The 24,312-nt window shown below is 37.4% G+C and overlaps 1 protein-coding gene across 1 annotated transcript in view; it reads right to left on the reverse strand.

Annotated features, from left to right (window-relative positions):
- DSCAM (DS cell adhesion molecule) overlaps positions 1–24,312 on the reverse strand; it is a 607,645-nt gene that overhangs the window by 327,412 nt on the left and 255,921 nt on the right. The window lies entirely within an intron of this gene.

Here is a 24,312-nt window from a genome sequence, read left to right on the forward strand (position 1 = left end):
TACTACTGCTGCTGGCACTACTAGTACTGAAGCAGGATAGATCAGGGACTCGCCCCAGGGAGGCTGCTCAAGCTAACGCCAACTAGCAGCAGCTAAGCCACCCTGTCAATCAGCTCACCCTTCTTCAGAGCTCTGTGGTTTCCTGAGCAGGACACAAAACCACAACCACCAAAAAAACTACCAAAAAGACCCCCAAAAGAAAACAAAAACAAAAACAAAAACGTTTTTTTCTAGAATAGAGCTTACACTTACAAGAACACTAAAACCTCCTTTTTCTCCCCCCTTTTCCTGAATATTCCTCCCCTTAGTTAAGGTAGAGAACCCCCCCATCTCAGAACAACATATAAAACCTTCCCTAAGAATTCCTGGGGTGCTGCTCACTCACAAGGGTGCCTGCACACTCTTCTGTGTGTACTTTTGCTTTGCCATAAACTTTGAGTGTGAATGTGACACTGCTGTGTGGACTTGGAGTTATTGTGGGTTCCTGACAGGATTCTTCCCTTGGGAAATCCAAAGACCTGCATCATCACTACTGCTGCCACTGCTACTATCAATATAACTATTATCACTACTACTGCTGCCACTACACTGCCACTACTATCACTACTACCAATACTAGCACTACTACTACTGCTACCACAACTACTACCACCACTAGTTCTGCTATTACTTGTTGATCGAAATTAAGGCTGTCAAGGCAGAAATAATTTTATAAAGCTTATTGGGAGCTAAATGTGAGAATTGACCTGGGAAACACCATCTGACACAGAGTCGGAGAAGTGCTCTAGAAGTTTATTACAAATAGCAAAGACGTTATTATAGACAGAAAAGCTGAAGAAAGGAGAAACAAAGAACAAAAAGCAGATTGGTCATTTCAAAGTTACTTTCCTTGTAAGGTGGAGACGGAGACAGAATAATAGGAAAATGACTGACAAGTTAACATCAGTTACTTCAGGCTACCTCCTTCTGTAAGGATCAAAGCAGAAGAAACTTCATTATCATACTATTGAAGATTTAAGTTGGCTGCTACCTCTTTCTCTTGACCACAACCTAAGTGATGTGGAACTTGGCAGGGGTGACTCCATTTTGATTTTTAGTGGATTGTTTTGAGGCCTTGTGCAGGAATTTAGTACAGAACAATGGATTTTGATCATTTTTATTTTATGTACACTACAAGCAGGGGCAGCATTAGCAACTTATGCTTTTATAACAAGTTCTACCCTCCATGGAAAATGTCAAAGTAGTGAAGAAGGCAAAAAGTATCTTACTATCATTTTGAAAGTATTTTTAACGTTGCAAACCCTTAAACAGTCTTGGAGACCATCAGGGGTGCAGGCACCAGCCATTGAGAAGTGATACTCTTTGGCATTATGATTCCAAATGTGCAATGGGATAATAACATATTTAGCAGAGGATGTAGGTGAGTGGACATGATGGCATTCTCACAGCTACATTCCCACCAGAGTCAGGGAAAAAGAAACAAGTCTAGCACATGCCCAGGGCTGTGCCTTCCAAACTTGCCCATCTCCACCTCTGGAGCCTGTAGACCTGGCGCCCCACCATGGGTCATTTCTGCTAACTCTCCTTGCTCTCTCTACAGAGAGGCCCAGCCTTGCTAGCTGTATTCTGCACCAACAGAGCAGGGCAGCACTGGAAAATAGTCAAATGTTTCACCTTTAAAACCCTCTGTGTGGTTGACAGGAAACCTTTATGATTTCTAAATGATCATGTAAGTTTTGTTTTTTCTAAGACAGGTGGTATTTGATTCCTATGAAGGAGCTACAAGTTTCTAGCTCTCTCAAATTATTGTAAACCTCAGAGTAATGTAACAGCTAACTATAAATCATCTCTTCACATCACTTAAGAGACACAAGTAGAGAAAAGAATGTATTAAAAAATTTGAGAAAGTTTGGAAGACAGATTATGCCTGTTCCCCTTCCTTCTATCATGGCCCATTTAACTATCTGTCCATCTCTTCCCCTGCACATTGAAAGCAAGTTCTTCTATATCATGCCCACCATTGTATCATGCGTGTCAAGCACCACACCCGACATGACATGTTCTCATGAGAGGTACTAAATGATGCAGAATGGACATGATTATAAAAATTATCATTATGTATTTCCAGTAATCCTTTATAATACTAAAAAAAGAAAATGTATCAATGAATTAGCCTATTCCAATAGAGAATGTACATTCATATATTAACAAAAAATCAAAACAAGTTTTTAGAGTATAAATGGTTAGTAAACATATTTACTTTGTTTTTTCCTTCCAAATTTTATTTTATTTTGTCAGTATACAATGTGGTTGATTATTGTGGCCAGTTACTGAAACCTCCCTCCCTCCTCTCCCTCACCCCTCCCTCCCAACAATCTCCTTTCTGTTTGCTTGTCATATCAACTTCAAGGAATTGTGATTGTAGTGTCTTCTTCCCTCCCCCACCCTGGTTATTTTGTGTATTTATTTATTTATTTTTAGCTCCCACAAATAAGTGAGAACGTGATAGTTCTCTTTCTGTGCCTGACTTGTTTCACTTAATATAATTCTCTCTAGGTCCATCCATGTTGTTGCAAATGGCAGTATTTCATTCTTTTTTATAGCTGAGTAGTATTCCATTGTGTAGATATACCACATTTTCCGTATCCACTCATCCAATGATGGACATTTGGGCTGGTTCCAACTCTTAGCTATTATAAAGAGTGCTTCAATGAACATTGGGGAACAGGTATAACTTTGACCTGATGATTTCCATTCCTCTGGGTATATTCCCAGCAGTGGGATCGCTGGGTCATATGGTAGATCTATCTGCAGTTGTTTGAGGAACCTCCATGCCATTTTCCATAGGGACTGCACCATTTTGCAGTCCCACCAACAATGTATGAGAGTTCCTTTTTCTCCACAACCCTGCCAGCATTTATCATTCACAGTCTTTTGGATATTAGCCATCCTAACTGGGGTGAGATGGTATCTCAGTGTGCTTTTGATTTGCATTTCCTGAATGCTAAGTGATGTTGAGCATTTTTTCATATATCTGCTGGCCATTCATATATTTTCCTTTGAGAAATGCCTATTTAGCTCTTTTGCTTATTTTTTAATTGCGTTGTTTGTTTTTTTCTTGTAAAGTTGTTTCAGTTCCTTGTATATTATGGATATTAATCCTTTGTCAGATGTATATTTTGCAAATATTTTCTCCCACTCTGTTGATTCTCTTTTAACTCTGTTAATTGTTTCTTTTGCTGTACAGAAGCTTTTTAGTTTGATATAATCCCATTTCCTTATTTTTCCTTTGGTTGCCCGTGCTTTTGGGGTCATATTCATGAAGTCTGTGTCCAGTCCTACTTCCTGAAGTGTTTCTCCTATGTTTTCTTTAAGAGGTTTTATTGTTTTAGGGTGTATATTTAATTCTTAAATCCATTTTCAGTTGACTTTAGTTTATGGTGAAAGGTATGGGTCTAATTTCATTCTCCTGCATATTGATATCCAGTTATCCCAGCACCATTTGCTGAAAAGGCAGTGTATAGGCTTGGTGCCTTTGTCAAAGATCAGATGGCTGTAGGTGTGTGAGTTGATTTCTGGATTCTCTATTCTATTCTATTAATCAATGTGTCTGTTTTGATGCCAGTTCCATGCTGTTTTTGTTATTATTGCTTCGTAGTATAGTTTAAAGTCAGGTAGTGTTATACCTCCAGCTTTATATTTTTTTGCTCAGCATCGCTTTGGCTATGTGTGGTCTTTTGTTATTCCATATAAATGTCTGGATAGTTTTTTCCATTTCTGAGAAAAATGTCATTGGAATTTTGATGGGGATTGCAGTGAATTTGTATATTACTTTGGATAGTATGGATATTTTCACAATGTTGATTCTTCTAATCCAAGAGCATGGGATATCTTTCCATCCTCTTGTATCCTCTCTAATTTCTCTCAGCAGTGGTTTGTAGTTCTCATTATAGATATTTTTCACATCCTTGGTTAACTCAATTCCTAAGTATTTTTTTTTTTTGGTGGCTATTGTAAATGGGCAAGCTTTCTTGATTTCTCTTTCTGCATGTTCACTATTGGAGAATAGAAATGCTACTGATTTTTGTGTGTTGATTTTGTATCCTGCTACTGTGCTGAAATCATTTATCAACTCCAAGAATCTTTTTTGTAGAGGCTTTAGGCTGTTCAATATATAGGATCATGTCATCTGCAAACAGGGACAGTTTGACTTCATCTTTTCCAATCTGGATGCCCTTTATTTCCTTCTCTTCTCTGATTGCTCTGGCTAGTACTTCCAATACTATGTTGAATACGAGTGGTGAGAGTGGGCATCCTTGTCTAGTTCCTGTTCTTCTAGGAAAAGCTTTCCGCTTTTCCCCATTCAGGATGATATTGGCAGTGGGTTTATCATATATGTCTTTAATTATGTTGAGATAATTTCCATGTATACCTAACTTATAGAGGGTCTTTGTTGAGAATGAATGTTGAATTTTATCAAATGCTTTTTCAGCATCTATAGAGATGACCATATGGACCTTGTGTTTGATTTTATTAATATGGTGTATCACATTTATTGATTTGCATATGCTGAACCAACCTTACATCCCTGGGATGAATCCCACTTGACTGTGGTGAATAATTTTATGTATGTGTTGCTGTATTCTGTTAGCTAGTATTTTATTGAGGATTTTTGCATCTATATTCATGAAGGATATTGGCCTGTAGTTTTCTTTTTTAGTGGTATCTTTACCTGGTTTTGGTATCAGGTTGATGTTTGCTTCATAGAATGAGTTTGGGAGATTCGACTCTGTTTCAATCTTTTGGGATAATTTGTAAAGAATTGGTGTCAATTCCTCTTTGAATGTTTGGTAAAATTATGCTGTGAATCCATCTGGTCCTGGGCTTTTCTTTGTTGGGAGCCTTCTGATAATAGCTCAATCTCCTTTATTGTTATTGGTCTGTTCAGATTTTCAACATCTTCTTGGCTCAGTTTTGGGAGCATGTGTGTGTCCAGAAATTTATCCATTTCCTCCAGATTTTCAAATTTGTTGGTGTATAGTTGTTTATAGTAGTCTTGAATGATTCCTTGTATGTCAGATGTATCAGTTGTAATATCACCTTTTCATTTCTAATTTTTGTTATTTGGATCTTCCCTCTGCTTTTGTTAGTTACTCATGCTAATTGTTTGTCAATTTTATTTATTTTTTTATAAAAACAACTTTTTGATTCATTGATCTTTTGTATTGATTTTTGGGGTGCAATTTCATTAAGTTTGGGTTTAGTACCTGAAAAATAACTACCACTGCCATAAAAACCCAAGAAAAATCTAAACCGACTAGTATAATAAAAATGGCATCTATGAAGAGAAAACAAAAAAACAAAAAGGCTATCTACAACCCAAGGAACGAATAAATACAGAACACAAACAGTAAATCAGAAAGAAAGGGACAAAAGACACCTAAGACATCCAAACAATAATCAATAAAATGCTAGGATTAAATCAACACTTTTCAATAACAACTCTTAATGTAAAAGTGTTAAATTCCCTAATCAAAAGACACAGACTGGCTGACTGGATTAAAAAGGAGGACTGAACTATATGCTGCCTTCAAGAGACCCACCTCACCCATAAAGACTCATATAGACTAAGAGTAAAAGGATGGAAAAAGATTTACCATGCAAACAGAAATGAAAAACGAGCTGGAGTACCTATTCTTATGTCTGATAAAATAAACTTTAAACTAAAAAGCATAATGATAAAAGGATTGATCCATCAAGAAGACATAACAATCATAAATATATATGCACCCAATATTGGAGCAGCCAGATGTATAAAACAAACTCTATTAGACCTAAAGAAGGAAATAGACACTAATACCATAATAGCAGGGGACCTGAACACCCCACTGTCAATATTGGACAGATCATCTAGGCAAAGAATCAGCAGAGAAATGCAAGATCTAAACAAAATAACAGACCAATTAGACTTTGCAGATAGTTACAGAACATGCCATCCAACAACCTCAGAATATTCATGCTTCTCATTAGCACATGGATCATTCTCCAGGATAGATCACATATATATATATATATATATATATATATATATTTTTTTTTTTTTAATTGGGTAGTCACTTCACTTCTTTTTTTTTTTTTTTTTAATTTTATTTTGTCGATATACATTGTGGCTGATTATTGCTCCCCATCACCAAAACCTCCCTCCCTTCTCCCTCCCCCCTCCCCCCCAACAATGTCCTTTCTGTTTGCTTGTCGTATCAACTTCAAATAATTGTGGTTGTTATATCGTCTTCCCCCCCCAGTTTTTTTTTTTTTTTTTTTGTGTGTGTGTGTGTGTGTGTGAATTTATATATTAATTTTTAGCTCCCACCAATAAGTGAGAATATGTGGTATTTCTCTTTCTGTGCCTGACTTGTTTCACTTAATATAATTCTCTCAAGGTCCATCCATGTTGTTGCAAATGGGAGTATTTCATTCGTTTTTATAGCTGAGCAGTATTTCATTGTGTAGATGTACCACATTTTCCGTATCCACTCATCTGATGATGGGCATTTGGGCTGGTTCCAACTCTTGGCTATTGTAAAGAGTGCTGCGATACACATTGGGAAACAGGTATACCTTCGACTTGATGATTTCCATTCCTCTGGGTATATTCCCAACAGTGGGATAGCTGGGTCGTATGGTAGATCTATCTGCAATTGTTTGAGGAACCTCCATACCATTTTCCATAGAGGCTGCACCATTTTGCAGTCCCACCAACAATGTAGGAGAGTTCCTTTTACTCCGCAGCCTCGCCAGCATTTATCGTTCATAGTCTTTTGGATTTTAGCCATCCTAACTGGGGTTAGATGGTATCTCAATGTGGTTTTGATTTGCATTTCCCGGATGCTGAGTGATGTTGAGCATTTTTTCATATGTCTGTTGGCCATTTGGATATCTTCCTTAGAGAAATGCCTACTTAGCTCTTTTGCCCATTTTTTAATTGGGTTGCTTGTTTTCTTCTTGTAAAGTTGTTTGAGTTCCTTATATATTCTGGATATTAATCCTTTGTCAGATATATATTTTGCAAATATTTTCTCCCACTCTGTTCGTTGTCTTTTAACTCTTTTAATTGTTTCTATTGCTGTGCAGAAGCTTTTTAGTTTGATATAATCCCATTTGTTTATTTTTCCTTTGGTTGCCCGTGCTTTTGGGGTCGTATTCATTAAGTCTGTGCTCAGTCCTATTTCCTGAAGTGTTTCTCCTATGTTTTCTTTAAGAAGTTTTATTGTTTCTCCTATGTTTTCTTTAAGAAGTTTTATTGTTTCAGGGTGTATATTTAAATCCTTAATCCATTTTGAGTTGATTTTAGTATATGGCGAGAGGTATGGATCTAGTTTCATTCTCCTGCATATGGATATCCAGTTATCGCAGCACCATTTGCTGAAGAGGCAGTCCCTTCGCCACTGAATAGGCTTGGTGCCTTTGTCAAAGATCAGATGGCAGTAAGTGTGTGGGTTGATTTCTGGATTCTCTATTCTATTCCATTGGTCAGTGTGTCTGTTTTTATGCCAGTACCATACTGTTTTGGTTATTATAGCTTTGTAGTATAGCTTAAAGTCAGGTAGTGTTATGCCTCCAGCTTTATTTTTTTTGCTGAGCATTGCTTTGGCTATGCGTGGTCTTTTATTGTTCCATATAAATGTCTGGATAGTTTTTTCCATTTCTGAGAAAAATGTCTTGGGAATTTTGATGGGGATTGCATTGAATTTGTATATCACTTTGGGTAGTATGGACATTTTCACTATGTTGATTCTTCCAATCCAAGAGCATGGGATATCTTTCCATCTTGTATCCTCTCTAATTTCTCTCAGCAGTGGTTTGTACTTCTCATTGTAGAGATTTTTCACCTCCTTGGTAAACTCAATTCCTAAGTATTTTATTTTTTTGGTGGCTATTGTAAATGGGCAGGCTTTCTTGATTTCTCGTTCTGCATGTTCACTATTCGAGAAAAGAAATGCTACTGATTTTTGTGTGTTGATTTTGTATCCTGCTACTGTGCTGAAATCATTTATCAATTCCAACACTTTTTTTATAGAGGTTTTAGGCTGTTCGATATATAGGATCATGTCATCTGCAAACAGGGACAGTTTGACTTCATCTTTTCCAATCTGGATGCCCTTTATTTCCTTCTCTTCTCTGATTGCTCTGGCTAGTACTTCCAACACTATGTTGAATAGGAGTGGTGAGAGTGGGCATCCTTGTCTAGTTCCTGTTCTTAAAGGAAAAGCTTTCAGCTTTTCCCCATTCAGGATGATATTGGCAGTGGGTTTGGCATATATGGCTTTAATTATGTTGAGATACTTTCCCTCTATACCTAACTTATAGAGGGTCTTTGTCATGAATGAGTGCTGAACTTTATCAAATGCTTTTTCATCATCTATAGATATGATCATATGGTCCTTGTGTTTGAGTTTATTAATATGATGTATCACATTTATTGATTTGCGTATGTTGAACCAAGCTTGCATCCCTGGGATGAATCCCACTTGATCGTGATGAATAATTTTACGTATGTGTTGCTGTATTCTGTTTGCTAGTATTTTAGTGAGGATTTTTGCATCTATATTCATCAAGGATATTGGCCTGTAGTTTTCTTTTTTGGTTATATCTTTACCTGGTTTTGGTATCAGGATGATGTTTGCTTCATAGAATGAGTTTGGGAGATTTGCGTCCGTTTCAATCTTTTGGAATAGTTTGTAAAGAATCGGTGTCAATTCCTCTTTGAATGTTTGGTAAAATTCTGCTGTGAATCCATCTGGTCCTGGGCTTTTCTTTGTTAGGAGCCTTCTGATAACAGCTTCAATCTCCTTTATTGTTATTGGTCTGTTCAAATTTTCTACGTCTTCATGGTTCAGTTTTGGGAGCTTGTGTGTGTCCAGAAATTTATCCATTTCCTTCAGATTTTCAAATTTGTTGGCGTATAGTTGTTTATAGTAGTCTCGAATGATTCCTTGTATTTCAGATGAATCAGTTGTAATATTGCCTTTTTCATTTCTAATTTTTGTTATTTGAGTCTTCTCTCTTCTTTTTTTTGTTAGCCATGCTAATGGTTTGTCAATTTTATTTATCTTTTCAAAAAATCAACTTTTTGATTCATTGATCTTTTGAATTGTTTTTTGGTTTTCAATTTAATTCAGTTCTGCTCTCATCTTAATGATTTCTTTCCGTCTGCTAACTTTAGGTTTGGATTGTTCTTGTTTTTCTAGTTCTTTAAGGTGAAGTGTTAGGTTGTTCACTTGCCATCTTTCTATTCTTCTGAAGTGAGCGTTTAATGCAATAAATTTCCCCCTCAATACTGCTTTTGCAGTATCCCACAGGTTTTGGTATGATGTATCATTGTTTTCATTAGTTTCAATAAATTTTTTGATTTCCTGCTTGATTTCTTCTTGGACCCATATGTCATTAAGTAGAATGCTGTTTAATTTCCATGTGTTTGTATAGTTTCCAGAGTTTCATTTGTTATTAATTTCTAGTTTTAATCCATTGTGGTCTGAGAAAATACATGGGATAATTCCAATTTTTTTGAATTTGTTGAGACTTGATTTGTGACCTAATATGTGATCTATCCTGGAGAATGATCCATGTGCTGCTGAGAAGAATGAATATTCTGAGGTTGTTGGGTGGAATGTTCTGTAGATATCTGCCAATTCCAATTGGTCTAGAGTCTTGTTGAGATCTTGTGTTTCTCTACTGATTCTTTGCCTAGATGATCTATCTAATATTGACAGTGGGGTGTTCAGGTCCCCTGCTATTATGGTATTAGTGTCTATTTCCTTCTTTAGGTCTAATAGAGTTTGTTTTATAAATCTGGCTGCTCCAACATTGGGTGCGTACATATTTATCATTGTTATGTCTTCTTGATGGATCAGTCCTTTTATCATTAAGTAGTGTCCCTCATTGTCTCTTTTTATGGTTTTTAGTTTAAAGTCTATTTTGTCAGCTATAAGAATAGCTACTCCAGCTCGTTTTTCTTTTCTGTTTGCATGGTAAATCTTTTTCCATCCTTTCACTCTTAGTCTGTGTGAATCTTTATGGGTGAGGTGGGTCTCTTGTAGGCAGCATATAGTTGGGTCCTCCTTTTTGATCCAGTCAGCCAGTCTGTGTCTTTTGATTGGGGAATTTAAGCCTTTTACATTAAGAGTTGTTATTGAAAGGTGTTGATTTATTCCTAGCATTTTATTGGTTGTTTGGTTGTCTTAGGTGTCTTTTGTTCCTTGCTTTCTGATTTACTGTTTATTTTCTGTGTTTGTTGGTTCCTTAGGTTGTAGATAGTTTTTTTGTTAGCTTGTTTTCTCTTCATGAATGCCATTTTTATTATACTAGCGGGTTTAGATTTTTCTTGGGTTTTTATGGCAGTGGTAGTTATTTTTCAGGAACCAAACCCAGTACTCCCTTGAGGATTCCTTGTAAGGGTGGTCATGTGGTAGTGAACTCCCGCAGTTTTTGTTTGTCTGAGAAATATACTATTTGCCCCTCATTTTGGAAGGATAGCCTTGCAGGGTAGAGTATTCTTGGCTGGCAATCTTTGTCTTTTAGTATTTTGAAAATATCATCCCATTCCTTTCTAGCTTTTAGGGTTTGTGATGAAAAGTCTGATGTTAACCTGATTGGGGCTCCCTTATAGGTGATTTGACGCTTCTCTCTTGCAGCTTTTAAGATTCTCTCTTTGTCTCTGAGTTTTGCCAATTTGACTATGACATGTCTTGGAGAAGGTCTTTTTGGGTTGAATACATTTGGAGATCGTTGAGCTTCCTGGATCTGAAGATCTGTGATTTTTCCTATACCTGGGAAGTTTTCTGCCACTATTTTGTTGAATATGTTTTCAATGGAATCTCCATTTTCCTCCCCTTCTGGAATACCCGTGACTCGGATATTTGATTGCGTAAGGTTCTTCAATATCCTTGATTCTTTTTTCTTTCTTTTTGTCTGCTTGTGTTATTTCAAACAGCCCATCTTCAAGTTCAGAGGTTCTCTCTTCAACTTTGACAAGCCTGCTGGTTAAACTCTCCGTTGTGTTTTTTATTTCGTTGAATAACTTCTTCAGTTCAGCAAGTTCTGCTACATTTTTTTTCAGGACATTGATTTCCTTGTACATTTCCTCTTTCAGATCCTGTATACTTTTCCTCATTTCATCATGATGTCTAGCTGAGTTTTCTTGTATCTCATTCAGTTTCCTTAGAATTATCACTCGAAATTCCTTATCAGTTATTTCAAGGGCTTCTTGTTCTATAGGATCTAGAGTTTGAGATTTATTAACTTTTGGTGGTGTACTTTCTTGATTTTTTTGTATTTCTGGTATTTTTTTTTGGTGTTTATTCATTGTGGCAGGGGTTTCACAGTCCACCGGTTTGAGACTAATGACTAACTAGGATGTTGCTGTGGTTGCCAATTTCGTATGGCTCCCTTCGTGACTGCTCAGTTGGCCTCTAGTGCCTTGTGTGTGTGGTTGCCTCGGGTCTTGGGCTTCTCCGGGGAGCCACCTTTCTGGTCAGCTTGGACTCTGCTAGGCTGGTGGATCACGTACCACAGGGTGTGTGATCGCTGTTGAGCTTTCACTTCCTGTGCAGGACTTCTCCCTGTTCCGTGTGCTCTGGCCCATGCCGTTAGATCGTGCAGTGGCGACCCCACTGGGTGTGTGGTTTCTGTCGAGTCTCCGCCTCCCTGGCCGCACGTCTCCCCACTCTGTGCGCACTGTGCTGGGCTGGGGCGTGTCTTCTGCACCCCTCGTCTATCAGCTGGGCTTTCAAGACCCTGCTCGGCACCGCCTCGCCCAGGAAGTCTACCAGGTTTCTGCTAGGCACAGACGACCGGTCTCTCTGGGTGCCTTTGTAGCACTATGTACATCTTTCTCGGGTCTTGCTCACCTTTGTATCCCCCCAGTATAAACCGAGTCTAGCGCCCACCTGCAGCCTGGTCTCTGGCAGGTTCAAGTGGGCCTGAGAACTCTCCTACCACACTATTCCCAACGAGAAATTCGTTAGGCTTTTTTCCAAACTGGTGGCCGCAGAGATGGTATCTGCCTCCCAGTAACAGGGAGTTTACCGGGGGCCGGAGTCCAGGGTGTGGTGGAGTGACAGTCGGCCCGCCTGTACTTCCTTGCCCTCCCGACACTGGCCGGGGACGCCCCCCCCCCCCCCGCCACCAGCCCCGCCAGAGAACCACGGAGGGAGTGGGAGGGGAGGCCGGTCCGCAGGCTCCGGAAAGCCCCGGGCCAGGCCAAGCAAGTGGGAGGGCTCAGTGATGGCCGAGCTGGGCGGGGCTGCCCGCACCTGGAAAAATGGAGGCAGCACCGGGGCGGTGAGTGCCCTGGTGGTGCAGGCGGGAGCCGGGACGGCATCCACCCCCCAAACAGAGCTGTGCCAGGGGTCACTCACAGTGCTGTGCCAGGTCGGGCTCTCACTCTGTCTCTGGTTTGTTGCCTTCCCAGTTCTCGGCCGCTGCCGCCTCGGGCTGTTCAGTCGCGGCGCGGCTCGGGCGCTCCCAGGAATCTTCTTTAATGCCGGCCTGAAACCTCGAATCCTGAATAGGGCAGCTGGCCGCCTTCAGCCCGGCCCCAGCCTCCGGGATCCTGTCTGCATCCACAGCAGCCCTGGCGCCGTGTTCCCTGTTTAGAGACTCGCTTTTGCAGCTAAGAAACAGTTCTTTTCCTGCTCCACACTTCAAAGCTGTTGCTTGTAAATGAGGCAGCCTTTCCTGCCGGGGGTAAAGTGGCGGTCACCCCCCACAACTGGCCAGCAGCAGCGGTCCTCCCTTAAGAGATGGCAAGAAGAAGGTCCACAAATTTCCCGCGATAGATCACATATTAAGTCACAAGTCAAGTCTCAACAAATTTTAAAAAATTGGAATTATCCCGTGTATTTTCTCAGACCACAATGGATTAAAATTAGAAATCAATAACAAACGAAATTCTGGAAACTATAGAAACACATGGAAATTAAATAGCATTCTACTTACTGACATATGGGTCCAAGAAGAAATCAAGCAGGAAATCAAAAAATTTATTGAAACTAATGAAACTAATCATACATCATACCAAAACCTGTGGGATACTGCAAAAGAATTACTAAGGGGGAAATTTATCACATTAAATGCTTACTTCAGAAGAGTGGAAAGAAGGCAAGTGAACAACCTAACACTTCACCTTAAAGAACTAGAAAAACAAGAACAATCCAAACCCAAAGTTAGCAGACGGAAAGACATCATTAAATAAATATATTTTCTAAAGAATAAACTAAAAACGATGCTGCTGGAATTTTCACTGGAATTTGATACCTTAAAAATCAGACTAGTAGTTCAGCAAACTATGCCCAAACTTGTAGTTTAACAAAATATGCCCCACACAGGCACGTTCTTATACTCCAAAGTCAAAACACTTATTCTTCATAGCACAGGCACGTTCTTATACAGGTGTCTTGGCAGGGTGATCATTATCATTAACACACATGCTCACACACATGCATACACACATGCTTCTCTCACCAGAACCCCAGATTTCGTCATGAAGATACAAATGACAAAATCAGGCAAAAAAGCCAGTTGAACATAAAATGTGCCATGAGTCCCTAGACTTGAATAGCTGATGAGGACATTATGCTCTTTAATAAAGCTTGAATATTGTGCTCCTTTGAACATTTTTCAAATATATAGCAGTTAAGTTTTAAGAGTTCAAAACATTTGACTAATAAAATATCTTTTATTAAATAATATGAAAATAATATAACATTCAAGCATGTTTGTTTTCATAACATTAACCATCATCATCACCATCATCGTCATGGCTACCATCTGTCAAACTACTTGATAAACATTATACCAAGTAATTTACATAGATTATCTACTTTAATTCCCTAAGTAACATAAGTGAAAAAGCTCTGAGATGGAATCCAGTTTTTCATACTAACGTTCTGTGATTTCAGACCTGTAGCTTACACTTTCTTATCTTCTGCGAATACAAGTCCATAATACCTCATTTAGCAACTGTCTCACTGAGGATTAATTTTAAAGGGATTTGTCTGTGGCACAGACAAGATGCTGCTGCAAAACATTTTACATTTGCCGAATGTTCTGGAAGTGTACATAAATAGCAAAGTGAAAGGGTCTGTCTGGATACCAAATTTATCATAATCTTTCTGATTCTGTAAGCAAAGAGAAGGTTGGAGATGTGTTAAATCAAAGATTTTAGAGAAGTCTGTGACACCAGGGTGTAATTTTGCAAATGAGCTCCTGAGACCCAATCACTTGACTAGTTAGAAACAATTGTGTGCTCATGTGTCCTCCTGTGGATAGAAGATGGCAGGTTGAGCACAGGCTCAAGGGGTTTCCTTGGAAACATGGTGCATTTTCAATACAGCACAGGTGCCTCAGGCATCACCTCCTGTGTGTCTCTAGAAATCTGCTCTATGAATTGCACTTACTTTCAACAAATAAACATAGGGAATAATTCAATTTTTAGATTTTCTCTTCAAAAAGTTCTACCATTCATTGCTTAAATTCCATTCCACAAATAGGGTCCATCCTACACCAGGCTCTATGCCAGTAGCTGGAAATGGAAAGGTGAGCAGAGCAAGGCATGGTCCGTCCTGGACTGGAGCTCACCAGGCTGTCACGGCCTAGGAAAGTCTCTTCAGTTTTCACTCCTGCATTGTTTGCTTTGTGTTCATTTCCATTATGACTCAATGAATTGATCATCTTTCCTGGAATGATTGATATTCATTAGGTCCATAGGCATACCCAGTACACCCAGTCACACTTATTTTATGTGGCAGAATGACATCATTGAGTTAAATGCTATTCCAGCCTGCCTGCCATTTGGATTCAGAGGAGCCTTGTCTCATATCTTGCAGTGAGCTGCCTGAGTCACAAGGGAAGACAGACAACATTCCTGTCAGACAGAGATTGAAATATATAATATGTGGGGAATAGAACAAAATCTGAGCATCATTTTAGAAATTATTTCTTCACTCACAAACACTAGTGTTTGTGAGTGACCTAGAAGATCGAGCACCTAGGGGATAGGAAAAATAATCTAGTGTGATCACAGCAAGGCTTTTAATTAGGTTCCATACAAAACACATATTATTAAAGTAGAGCTATTTGGTTTCATTGAGTGAACAGCTGGTTTTTATATAACAGGAGCCAGAATGTGTGGGAGATACAAAGGTAAGCATGAGACATTCAAGTTGAAGATGGTTTTCATGCTGACTGACATTGATGCTCTGAGAGCACTGAGCACAGGTAGACTCTGGGAAGACACAACGGGGACACTTTGCCAATTTAATTGGGATCAGAGCAGCTGCCTCATCATCTTATCCTCCTGAGAACTTGTATGTGTAATAGTTTAAACTTAGAAGCTGTGCTATTTATCAAGACCTAGAATTATAATCACTGGTGCATTCTGAGGGTAAGTACTAGTTATACATAGGAAAAATGGTTTCCAGTAGATGAGCTCTGTGGCATTAGGCTGGGCAAAAATTTTTTGAATATGACCTAAGAAAAACACCAGCAACAAAAGCAAAAATAGACAAGTGGGATTACATCAAATTAAGAAGCTTCTGCACGGTAAACAATCAACAGAGTGAAGAGTCAGTCTACAGAATGGGAGGAAATATTTGCAAATCATCCATCTGATAAGGGGTTGATATTCAAAATATACAAGGAACTCAAACAACTCAAGAAAAAGAAAACAAATAACCTGATTAAAAATGGGCAAAGGACCTGAATAGATATTTCTCCAAAGAAGGCATACAAATGGCCAACAGGTATTTTAAAAAAATGTTCAATATCACTAATCATCAGGCAAATGCAAATTAAAACCATGATGAGAAATCACCCCGCACCTGTTAGAATGGCTATTATCAATATGACAAAAGATAACTAGTGTGAGGACGTGGAGAATACAAATGAATACAGCTGTTGTGGAAAACAGTAAGGAGGTTCTTTAAAAAATTAAAAATAGAACTACCATAGGACCAGCAATCCCCCTGTGGGGTATATATCCAAAGGAAATGAAATCAGTATGTCAAAGAAATAGCTACACTACCATGTTTATTGCAGCATTATTTACAATAGCTAATATATGAAAACAATCTAAGTGTCAATGGATGAGTGGATAAAGAAAATGTGGTATGTACATACAATGGAATATTATACAGCCTTATTAAAGAAGGAAATCCTGCCATTTTTGAGGTTTTGCTAAGTAAATAAGCCTACACAATCTCACTTATAGGAGTAATCTAAAAGAGTCAAACTCACAGAAGCAGAGAGTAGAACAGTGTTTACCTAGAAATGGGGGTGGGGGTTGAGGATACGCTGGTCAAAGGATGCAAACTTTACTCAGACAAGTTCAAGAGAAGTACTGTACAATATAGTGACTATAGGTAATAATGTATTATATACTTGAAAATCTCTAAGAAAGTAGATTTTAAGTGTTCTCGTCACAAAAAATGATAAGTATGTGATGTAATGCATATTTTAATTAGCTCATTTCAATCACTCTACCATGTATACGTATTTCAGAACATCATGTTGTATACCATAAGTATTTACAATTTTTTTTTGTTGATTAAAATATAAATAAAAAAAAATTCACCAATAAATGAGGCTCTCTGTGTCAATACCCCATTTGTCATGCAACTTTGCTGTGAATCCCAGATTCCAGGGGTGGAGTCTCTTTCCCCTACACCTTAGATCAGGGATGGCTTTGTGACCTGTTTTGACCAATAGAATCACCATCCCAGGTGATGCCCTGGGAGTTTCAAGTCAACCCCTTCACAGGTTTTGTAGCTTCTGCTTTTGCTCAGGTGGAACATGGCAGCCATAGGAAGGAATCAAAGCCCTGCTGATGAAAAGGGAGGCCTCATGGAGGGGAGGCCTGGAGAACAAGATACCACATAAAGGGCAAGATCATGTGAAGGAGAAGCAAGGCTCCAGACATCCGTGAGCTGTCTCATTTGAGCTCGAGATTTCAGCTAAGGTTCTGGATAGGTGAGGATAGTACCTCTGATATTTCAGACCCAGTCTAGGTGACACCATGTAGAGCAGAGACAAGCAGCCCTCCAGAGCCCTGCCCATTTTCGTGTCCCAAAGAATCAGGAGCTACAAAATAATGTTTATCTTAGGTCCCAAGTTTCAGGATAATTTGTGATGCATCTATTAATAACTGGTTGTAGCCTGCCTGGGTATGAACCAGATACAAAAATATCACTCAGTGGTGCAATACTATCTTTCAAGAGCCCATCAAAAGAACCCGGCTTTTGATAATGCCCTCTGGCTACCTGGTGGGTTTACAGGTAAATAGTGTGCCCCCTGAGTTTTAACAGAAGATACTACGCTTCTTTGCCTGAAAGTTGGATTGGACTTCTGTTTTAATTTAAGTCCTGGGCCATTTGAGTGATTAACAGGAGAATAAATAATAATATAATAATGTTTTAATAAAGAATATATATTTTAAAAAGTGATAATAAAGCATGTTAAGTCTAAGCTCATGGCTAGAACGAACAATTTGTATCAATGGTGAGGCTGCTGAGGAAGAACGGTCGCTAAGTTCGAAGGTTCGTAACAGGTTTGCTGGCTAGCACCTTGAAGGGAAAGCTGGCATCAGTAAGATGGATTGTAGTCAGGATTAAAGACAATATGATGGAAACTTTGAGGTTTAGGGACTGGAAAGCTATTTACAAATAATATGAAGAAAATTTCTGGTTTCACGATATTTGGTAAAAAAAAAAAAAAAAAAAAAAAAAAAACCCTCTGGAGACTTAGAGTGATTGATGACAGAAGGTGAGCTGGGCATCATCTTCAGTTTTGGGGACACATTTAATGAGGGACATTGACAACCTGAAACCTGAGTATCTTCTATTTCTGGCACAACAGACATTCATCAGTGTTAACTGGCATTAGTTCTTGAAGGAGGTTTCTTTTATCCTAAGATTTATTTAAACAGCTTACGGATACTTAGTAGGCTTTGTTTTTGCTTCCCAGCTTGCTCTGCATTTTCCTCCCCGAGCCTATTTATTCTCAGGGGAGGGTTTGTTCAGGATCTCCTTCTGCACTGCAGCCAGAGTGATGCCTGATAGAGGTATTGCTCATGCATGTGGCACGGTCGCAGACAGCCCTGTGACGTCAGCTGTAATTTTAAATACCATAACTAGTGTTCTTAGGCTGGTGTGGTTTTGATTAATGAGGCATTTGTTCTCTATTAGGTAGCAATTTCAAAATAATCCACTTTCAGTGAGTTAGGAATAGGATTAAGTATTACCATCTGACCTATCTAGGTGTTTAGGTGATATGTGGTTATTTTTCTCTCTGAGAAATCACTAGGTATTTATTTGAATAGCAGTATTATGGCACATTATTGGTGCTTGTGGAGAAAAAAAAAAAAAAAAACATGGTAAGCCTAAAGAGTAATTTAAATATGTTAGTGTAAATTTTTAAACTGCTTTTAAATGTTCATTCATATAGAAATTTTAAAATTAAAAACTGGCAATACTTTTAGTTCCTGGGTATTGAGAGCTTTAGGATTAAAACGTTTCATTACAATGTTATTTGGATTTTTTAAATGTTAAATTACGTAATAGTCACGTCCACCTTCAGCCATGACAGATTAACAAAATCTGTATTTACCCTTGCATCTTAACTTGAGAAATGGACAAACTACATGAAACAGTGGTTCACAGACTTGGAAAATGGGCAGCACAGGACAGGGAACCCTGAGACAACAAAAACAAACAAGACGATGTCTCCTTTCTCCCTAGCCTACCACCCGGAGAGAGGTCCACAGCCACAATGCAGGAGCAAGAACCCAAACAGCCTGATTTTCCCTCCGCTGAGTTGAGAGCATAGGCTTTCAAGTTTGAGGAGGCCGAGGAAGCTAGAATTTAAAGGGAAAAATACCAGAAAACGATGCTGTAGTGAGAGCAAGACAGATCCTGAGTTCTGCAGACAGGTCATCCAAGTCTTTTTCTGAATACTATTCGATGAATGCATGTGAGGAAATTACCCAGGGCTGGCGCAAGAACCATCAGAAAGAAGAAGGCAGAACAATCACTGGAGCTCACAGAAAGCTGGGAATAGTGAAACAATGTCTGAACACATGGAGAATCAAGTAGAGACCACAGAAGTGTATCTGTATTGCCTTAGTACAAAAGACAAATTAGCTGTAGACAGGAACAATGCAAACAGGAACCACGCAAATAAGGACCATGCAAACAAGGACTATGCAAATAAAGCTTAAAAGCAAGGATTGATGGGATCATACCGATGCCAAGTAACTCAACTGCATCCTGGTCAAGAGTCCAACTGAAAAAACCAGCACCCAATGACATAAAATTCAAAATCTCTGGCATTCAATAAAAAATTACTAAGCATGTCAACAGCAGGCATATACATCTATAGACATATACATATATATACATATACATATATTATGGAGAAAATCCTATATATGAAGTAAAAAATCAATTCATAGTAACAGTCCAAGACATGAAGAAAATACACAGATCACAGAATTAACTGACTTGGAAGTTAAAACATTTATAAACATGTGTTATTTGTTCAAAAAGGTAGAGAAAGAACGAGGATAGAGGATAGAATGGAATATATAGACTGGATCCAAGTAAAACTTCAGGAAGAAAACTCAGTATCTAAAATGAAAAATTATTAGAGGATGGGGTTAATAGCACCATTGAGCAATGCAAAAGAAATCATCAGTGAACTTGAAAACAGCAATATAAAGTACAAATAAAATACAGATAGGAAAACAGAAAACCTGAAAAAAAAAAAAAAGAACAAGCATCAGTGACTGAGGTACAATGTCAGAGTGTAGAACATATGCAATTAGAGACCTAGAAGAGGCCGAGATGGGATTCCTATTAGAGGAAAACGGAGATGAGACAGAAAAAAAATATTTGAAGGAACTAAGAAAAGAAATAGTTTCAAATTTGACGAAACTATAAAGCCATAGATCCAAGACGTACAGTTAATGTTAAGTCAAGGCCATATGAAGAAAACACCACCAAGATATCATTATCAAATTGCTGAAGGCCAGTAATAAAGAGAAAATATTTTAAAGAGTTGGAGTTAATATTACATACAGATGAATATAAGAATGACAGCAAACTTCACCACACAGCCCAAGGACAGTGGAGTGACATGTTCGAAGTTATGGAAGAGTAGTGTCAACGTGGAATTATCTACCCAGTAAAAAACAAACAAACAAACACAAACAAAAAAAACAAAGAAAAGAAAAGAAGAAATATCAGAAAATAAAGACTTATTAAAACTAACAAAAGTCGACAGAATTTGTTGCCAGCAGACCTGCACTACGAAAACTGCTCATGGAAGTCTTTTTGGCAGAAAGAGAAGGACATCAGATGAAAATGTCAATGTACACAAATGAAGAGCACCAGAAAAAGAAAATGTGTGGTTAGATATACAACATTTTATTATCAGTTTGAAAATATCTTTAAAAGATAATTAATCATTTAAAGTAAAGTCATAACAATGTATTGTGAAATTTATATGTAGAAATAAAATTCAGACCAACAATAGTAGAAAGCCTAGAAGAGGAGATATGAAAAAATATTGTTATAAGATTCTTACATCATATGCAACAATGTATAAATATTACTTGAAGATAGACAGTAGTAATATATATATTCGCATATATATACATACGCATATGGTATATAGACATAAATGTAGTAAATTGTAAAGAAAACATTACAAATAAATAAGCAAAGAGCAGCGTTTGCAGAACTAATAAGCTAAGAGTAAAAATAAAATGAAATTTTAAACAATTAACGAAATTAATAAAATGAAATAAACACCTAATCCACACGAAGGCAAGAAAAGGGGAAAACAGTACAACAGATAGAATAAATAGAAAACAACTAGTAAGGTGTTAGATTTAAACCCAACATTGTCAATAATCACATTAAATTTAGATAGTACAAGTATTCCAGCTAAAAAGCAGATACTGTATAAAAAGCAAGACCCAAATATATGCAATATAAAAGAAACAAATTTTAAATTCATAGAAGAATTAAAAGCAAAAAAATAAAAACAAAAATAAAAAAGAGAGAAACAGAGCAAAACAAAAAACCCTATGTAAACACTAATTGACATAATGTTACAATAGTTAAAACCATTGATATACACTGTATAGCAAATAAAATTGATAAACTTATAGAAAGACTACCTCAAGTGTATCATTGTGCAGTATATGCATGTATTGAAACAACACGCTGTATCCCATAAACATACAAATAAATGTTAAAAAGAAAAAAAAAAAAGACCAACAGTGAAAATGAGAGAAGCAGCAAATTACCAATATCAGCAATGAAATAGGGATGTCACTACACACTTCCCAGATATGAGAATAATAAGGGAATAATATGGACAACTCTATGTATGTAAATGCAGCTGAGATAAAATGGGCTAGTTTAAACTGCCAATATTTCACCCAGCATAAAATAGATGACCCGAATAATCCTATAACTGTTAAAATAATTGAATTTAAAGTTAAAAACCTTTACTAAAAATGCCCAGGCAAAAATGGTTTCACTAGTGAATTCTATCAAGCTTTCAAAAAAATAATAATAATAATAATAACACAATTCCATACCGTGTCTTCCAGTAAACAGAAGGGGTGGAAACATTTTCTAATTCATTTTATGAGGCCACTATTAACCTTATTCCCAAACCAAAAACATTATAGGGAAAGAAAAAAATAAACGTCCTCAACAAAACATCGGCAAATTGAATCCAGTCATCTATACCTAGATCCCTCCCCCTCCCACACACAATATATATATAACCAACTGAAATTTATCCTGGGCAGAGAAGATTGGTTTAAATCTAAAATTCAGCCAGGGGTCATTTGCTAGATTGGCAAAGACTGGCAGCCATAGAGATGTGTCAGTCAGATCCTCCTTCAAGAGAATCTGAGGGTGATGTACTTGGCTTACTGCCACTACCTCACATACTCCATTTTGACTGCAGCATTAATGCTGAAACCACACTGTACCCAGGTTGCTCCCAGCAAATGATTGAGTAGAGTGGGGGTACCAGAATGGGCTATTTTTGCTAGATGCAGGGCACTTCTAACAAGCAGTGCTTGCTCTGGGCTCCTCATTGGTCTGTCTGAGAATTTCTTAGGGATGCACTATAGTCTGGGGCATTTCTCCTGAATCCTCCTTCCTTCCCTCTACCTTTACACAGATCTCAGACTTGCATTGTGGTCTAAAGCCTCTTTCTACTCATTCCCATTCCTGCTGCCCTTTATCTTTAACAGACATTTCCCCAAATAAATTTGTTGCACATCTCTTCTGTCTTGGCGGCTTTCTTACAAGACCCCAAATGCCTAAAAAGACACAGTCAAAAGAAGAAAAACCATGGTATCATCTCAATATATGCAATACAAAAGCATTTGATAAAATTCAACAGTGACTAATGAAATAAACTAGGAATAAAAGGTGACTTCCTCAACATGATAAAGTTCATCCATGAAAAACTCACACCTAATATCATACTTAATGTTGAAAGACTGAATGCAAGTAATTTACCAATCAAAATACCAAATTGACAAGTGAATTTAACAAGGTTATAGGATCAATATGCAAAAAAAAAAAATTGGAATGTATTTCTATATACCATCAACAAACAATCAGAAGTTAACATTTAGAAATATTATAATAGGACAAATAATATGACATACTTATGCAACATCTTTTTAAATGCCCAAGACCTATAGACTAAAATTTATAAAACATTAGCAAGAAAAATGAAAGCAGATTTAAGTAAATGTAGGGGTAAATCATGTTCATGAATTAGAAAACTCGATATTGTTAAAGGTTCAGTTCTTCCTAAGTTAATCCTTCCATTCAACACAATTTCAGTCATAATTCCAGCTGGCCATTGACAAGCTAATTCTAAAGTATGTAAGGAAATTCAAAAGAAAGAGAATAGCTGAAATAAATTTGCATAAGAACAAAGTTGTAAGACTTAGACTACCTGGTTTAAAGACCCATTATAGAGTTGCTTAATCAGGACAATATATTGTTGGTATAAAAATAAATACATAGATCAAAGAAACTGTATAGAGTCCAGAAATACACCCAAACACAAATGGTAATTGATTTTCTACAAATACACCTAGGTAATTTAATGAGAAAAGAAAAAATATTTTCAAAGAGTAGTGCTGGTACATGTGGATATACATATGAGAAAAACTAACATATCTGTTGGGGGTCAAATATTTGTGCCAAAAGCTCACGTGTTGGAAACTTGATCACCACTGTAACAATGTTAAGCAGGTGGGAAATCTAATTATGATATTTGAAAGGTGGGGCCTTTGAGAGGTGACTGGATTGTAAGGACTGTGCCCTTGTGAATAGATTAATTCATTCATGGAGTAATGAGTTATGGGTGTGAACAGGTGGCTTTATAAGGAGCACATGAAACGTTCTTGTGATTCTCGCCATGTGATATCTGCATCACTGTAGAAAGCCTCCACCAAGAAGGCCCTAACAAGATGTATTCCCTGGACCCTGGACTTCCCAGCCTCCAAATTATAAGAAATAAATTTAATTTTTTTTGTAAATTGCTCAGTTTCAGGAATTCTGTTATAAGCAATAGAAACAGTCTAATACAATATCCATATGCCAAAAATGGACCACAATTATTACTTCAAATCACATACAGAATATAACTTAAAGTGGATCACAGACCTAAATGTAAGAGCTGAAACTATAACATTTCTAGAAGAAAACACTGAAAAAAAATTGACCTTGGAGTAGGCAAACATGTTTTATCTAGAACACAAAATAATTTGAATTATGAAAGCAAATATATGTAAAATCTGTTTCATCACAGCTAAAAACCTTTGCTTAACTAAAAACACAACTGAGAAAATGAAAACTCCAACTGCAGATTAAGAGAAAAAAATTACATGGCATATTTATGATAAAGACCTTGGGTCTAGAATATATAAAAAAATGCTTAGAACTCAATTGTAATAAGACAAATGTCCCAATTAAAAATGGCCAAAATATTTGAACACTTAATCAAGGAAGATATATGATGGCCAATATGCATATTTAAAATGCTTAAGATATTACCAGGGAAATGCAAAATGAAACCACAATTAGATATCACTACATACCTCCCAGATTAGCTAAAATTAAAATATGTTGGCAAGGAAGTGAGATAACTGGACTGTTCATATATTAGCTGTAGAAATACAAATTAAATCATAAATAATTAACACTTTTCACA

This window comes from Cynocephalus volans, chromosome 1 (assembly GCF_027409185.1).
Source record: "Cynocephalus volans isolate mCynVol1 chromosome 1, mCynVol1.pri, whole genome shotgun sequence".
In the NCBI taxonomy this organism is placed as follows: Eukaryota; Metazoa; Chordata; class Mammalia; order Dermoptera; family Cynocephalidae; genus Cynocephalus; species Cynocephalus volans.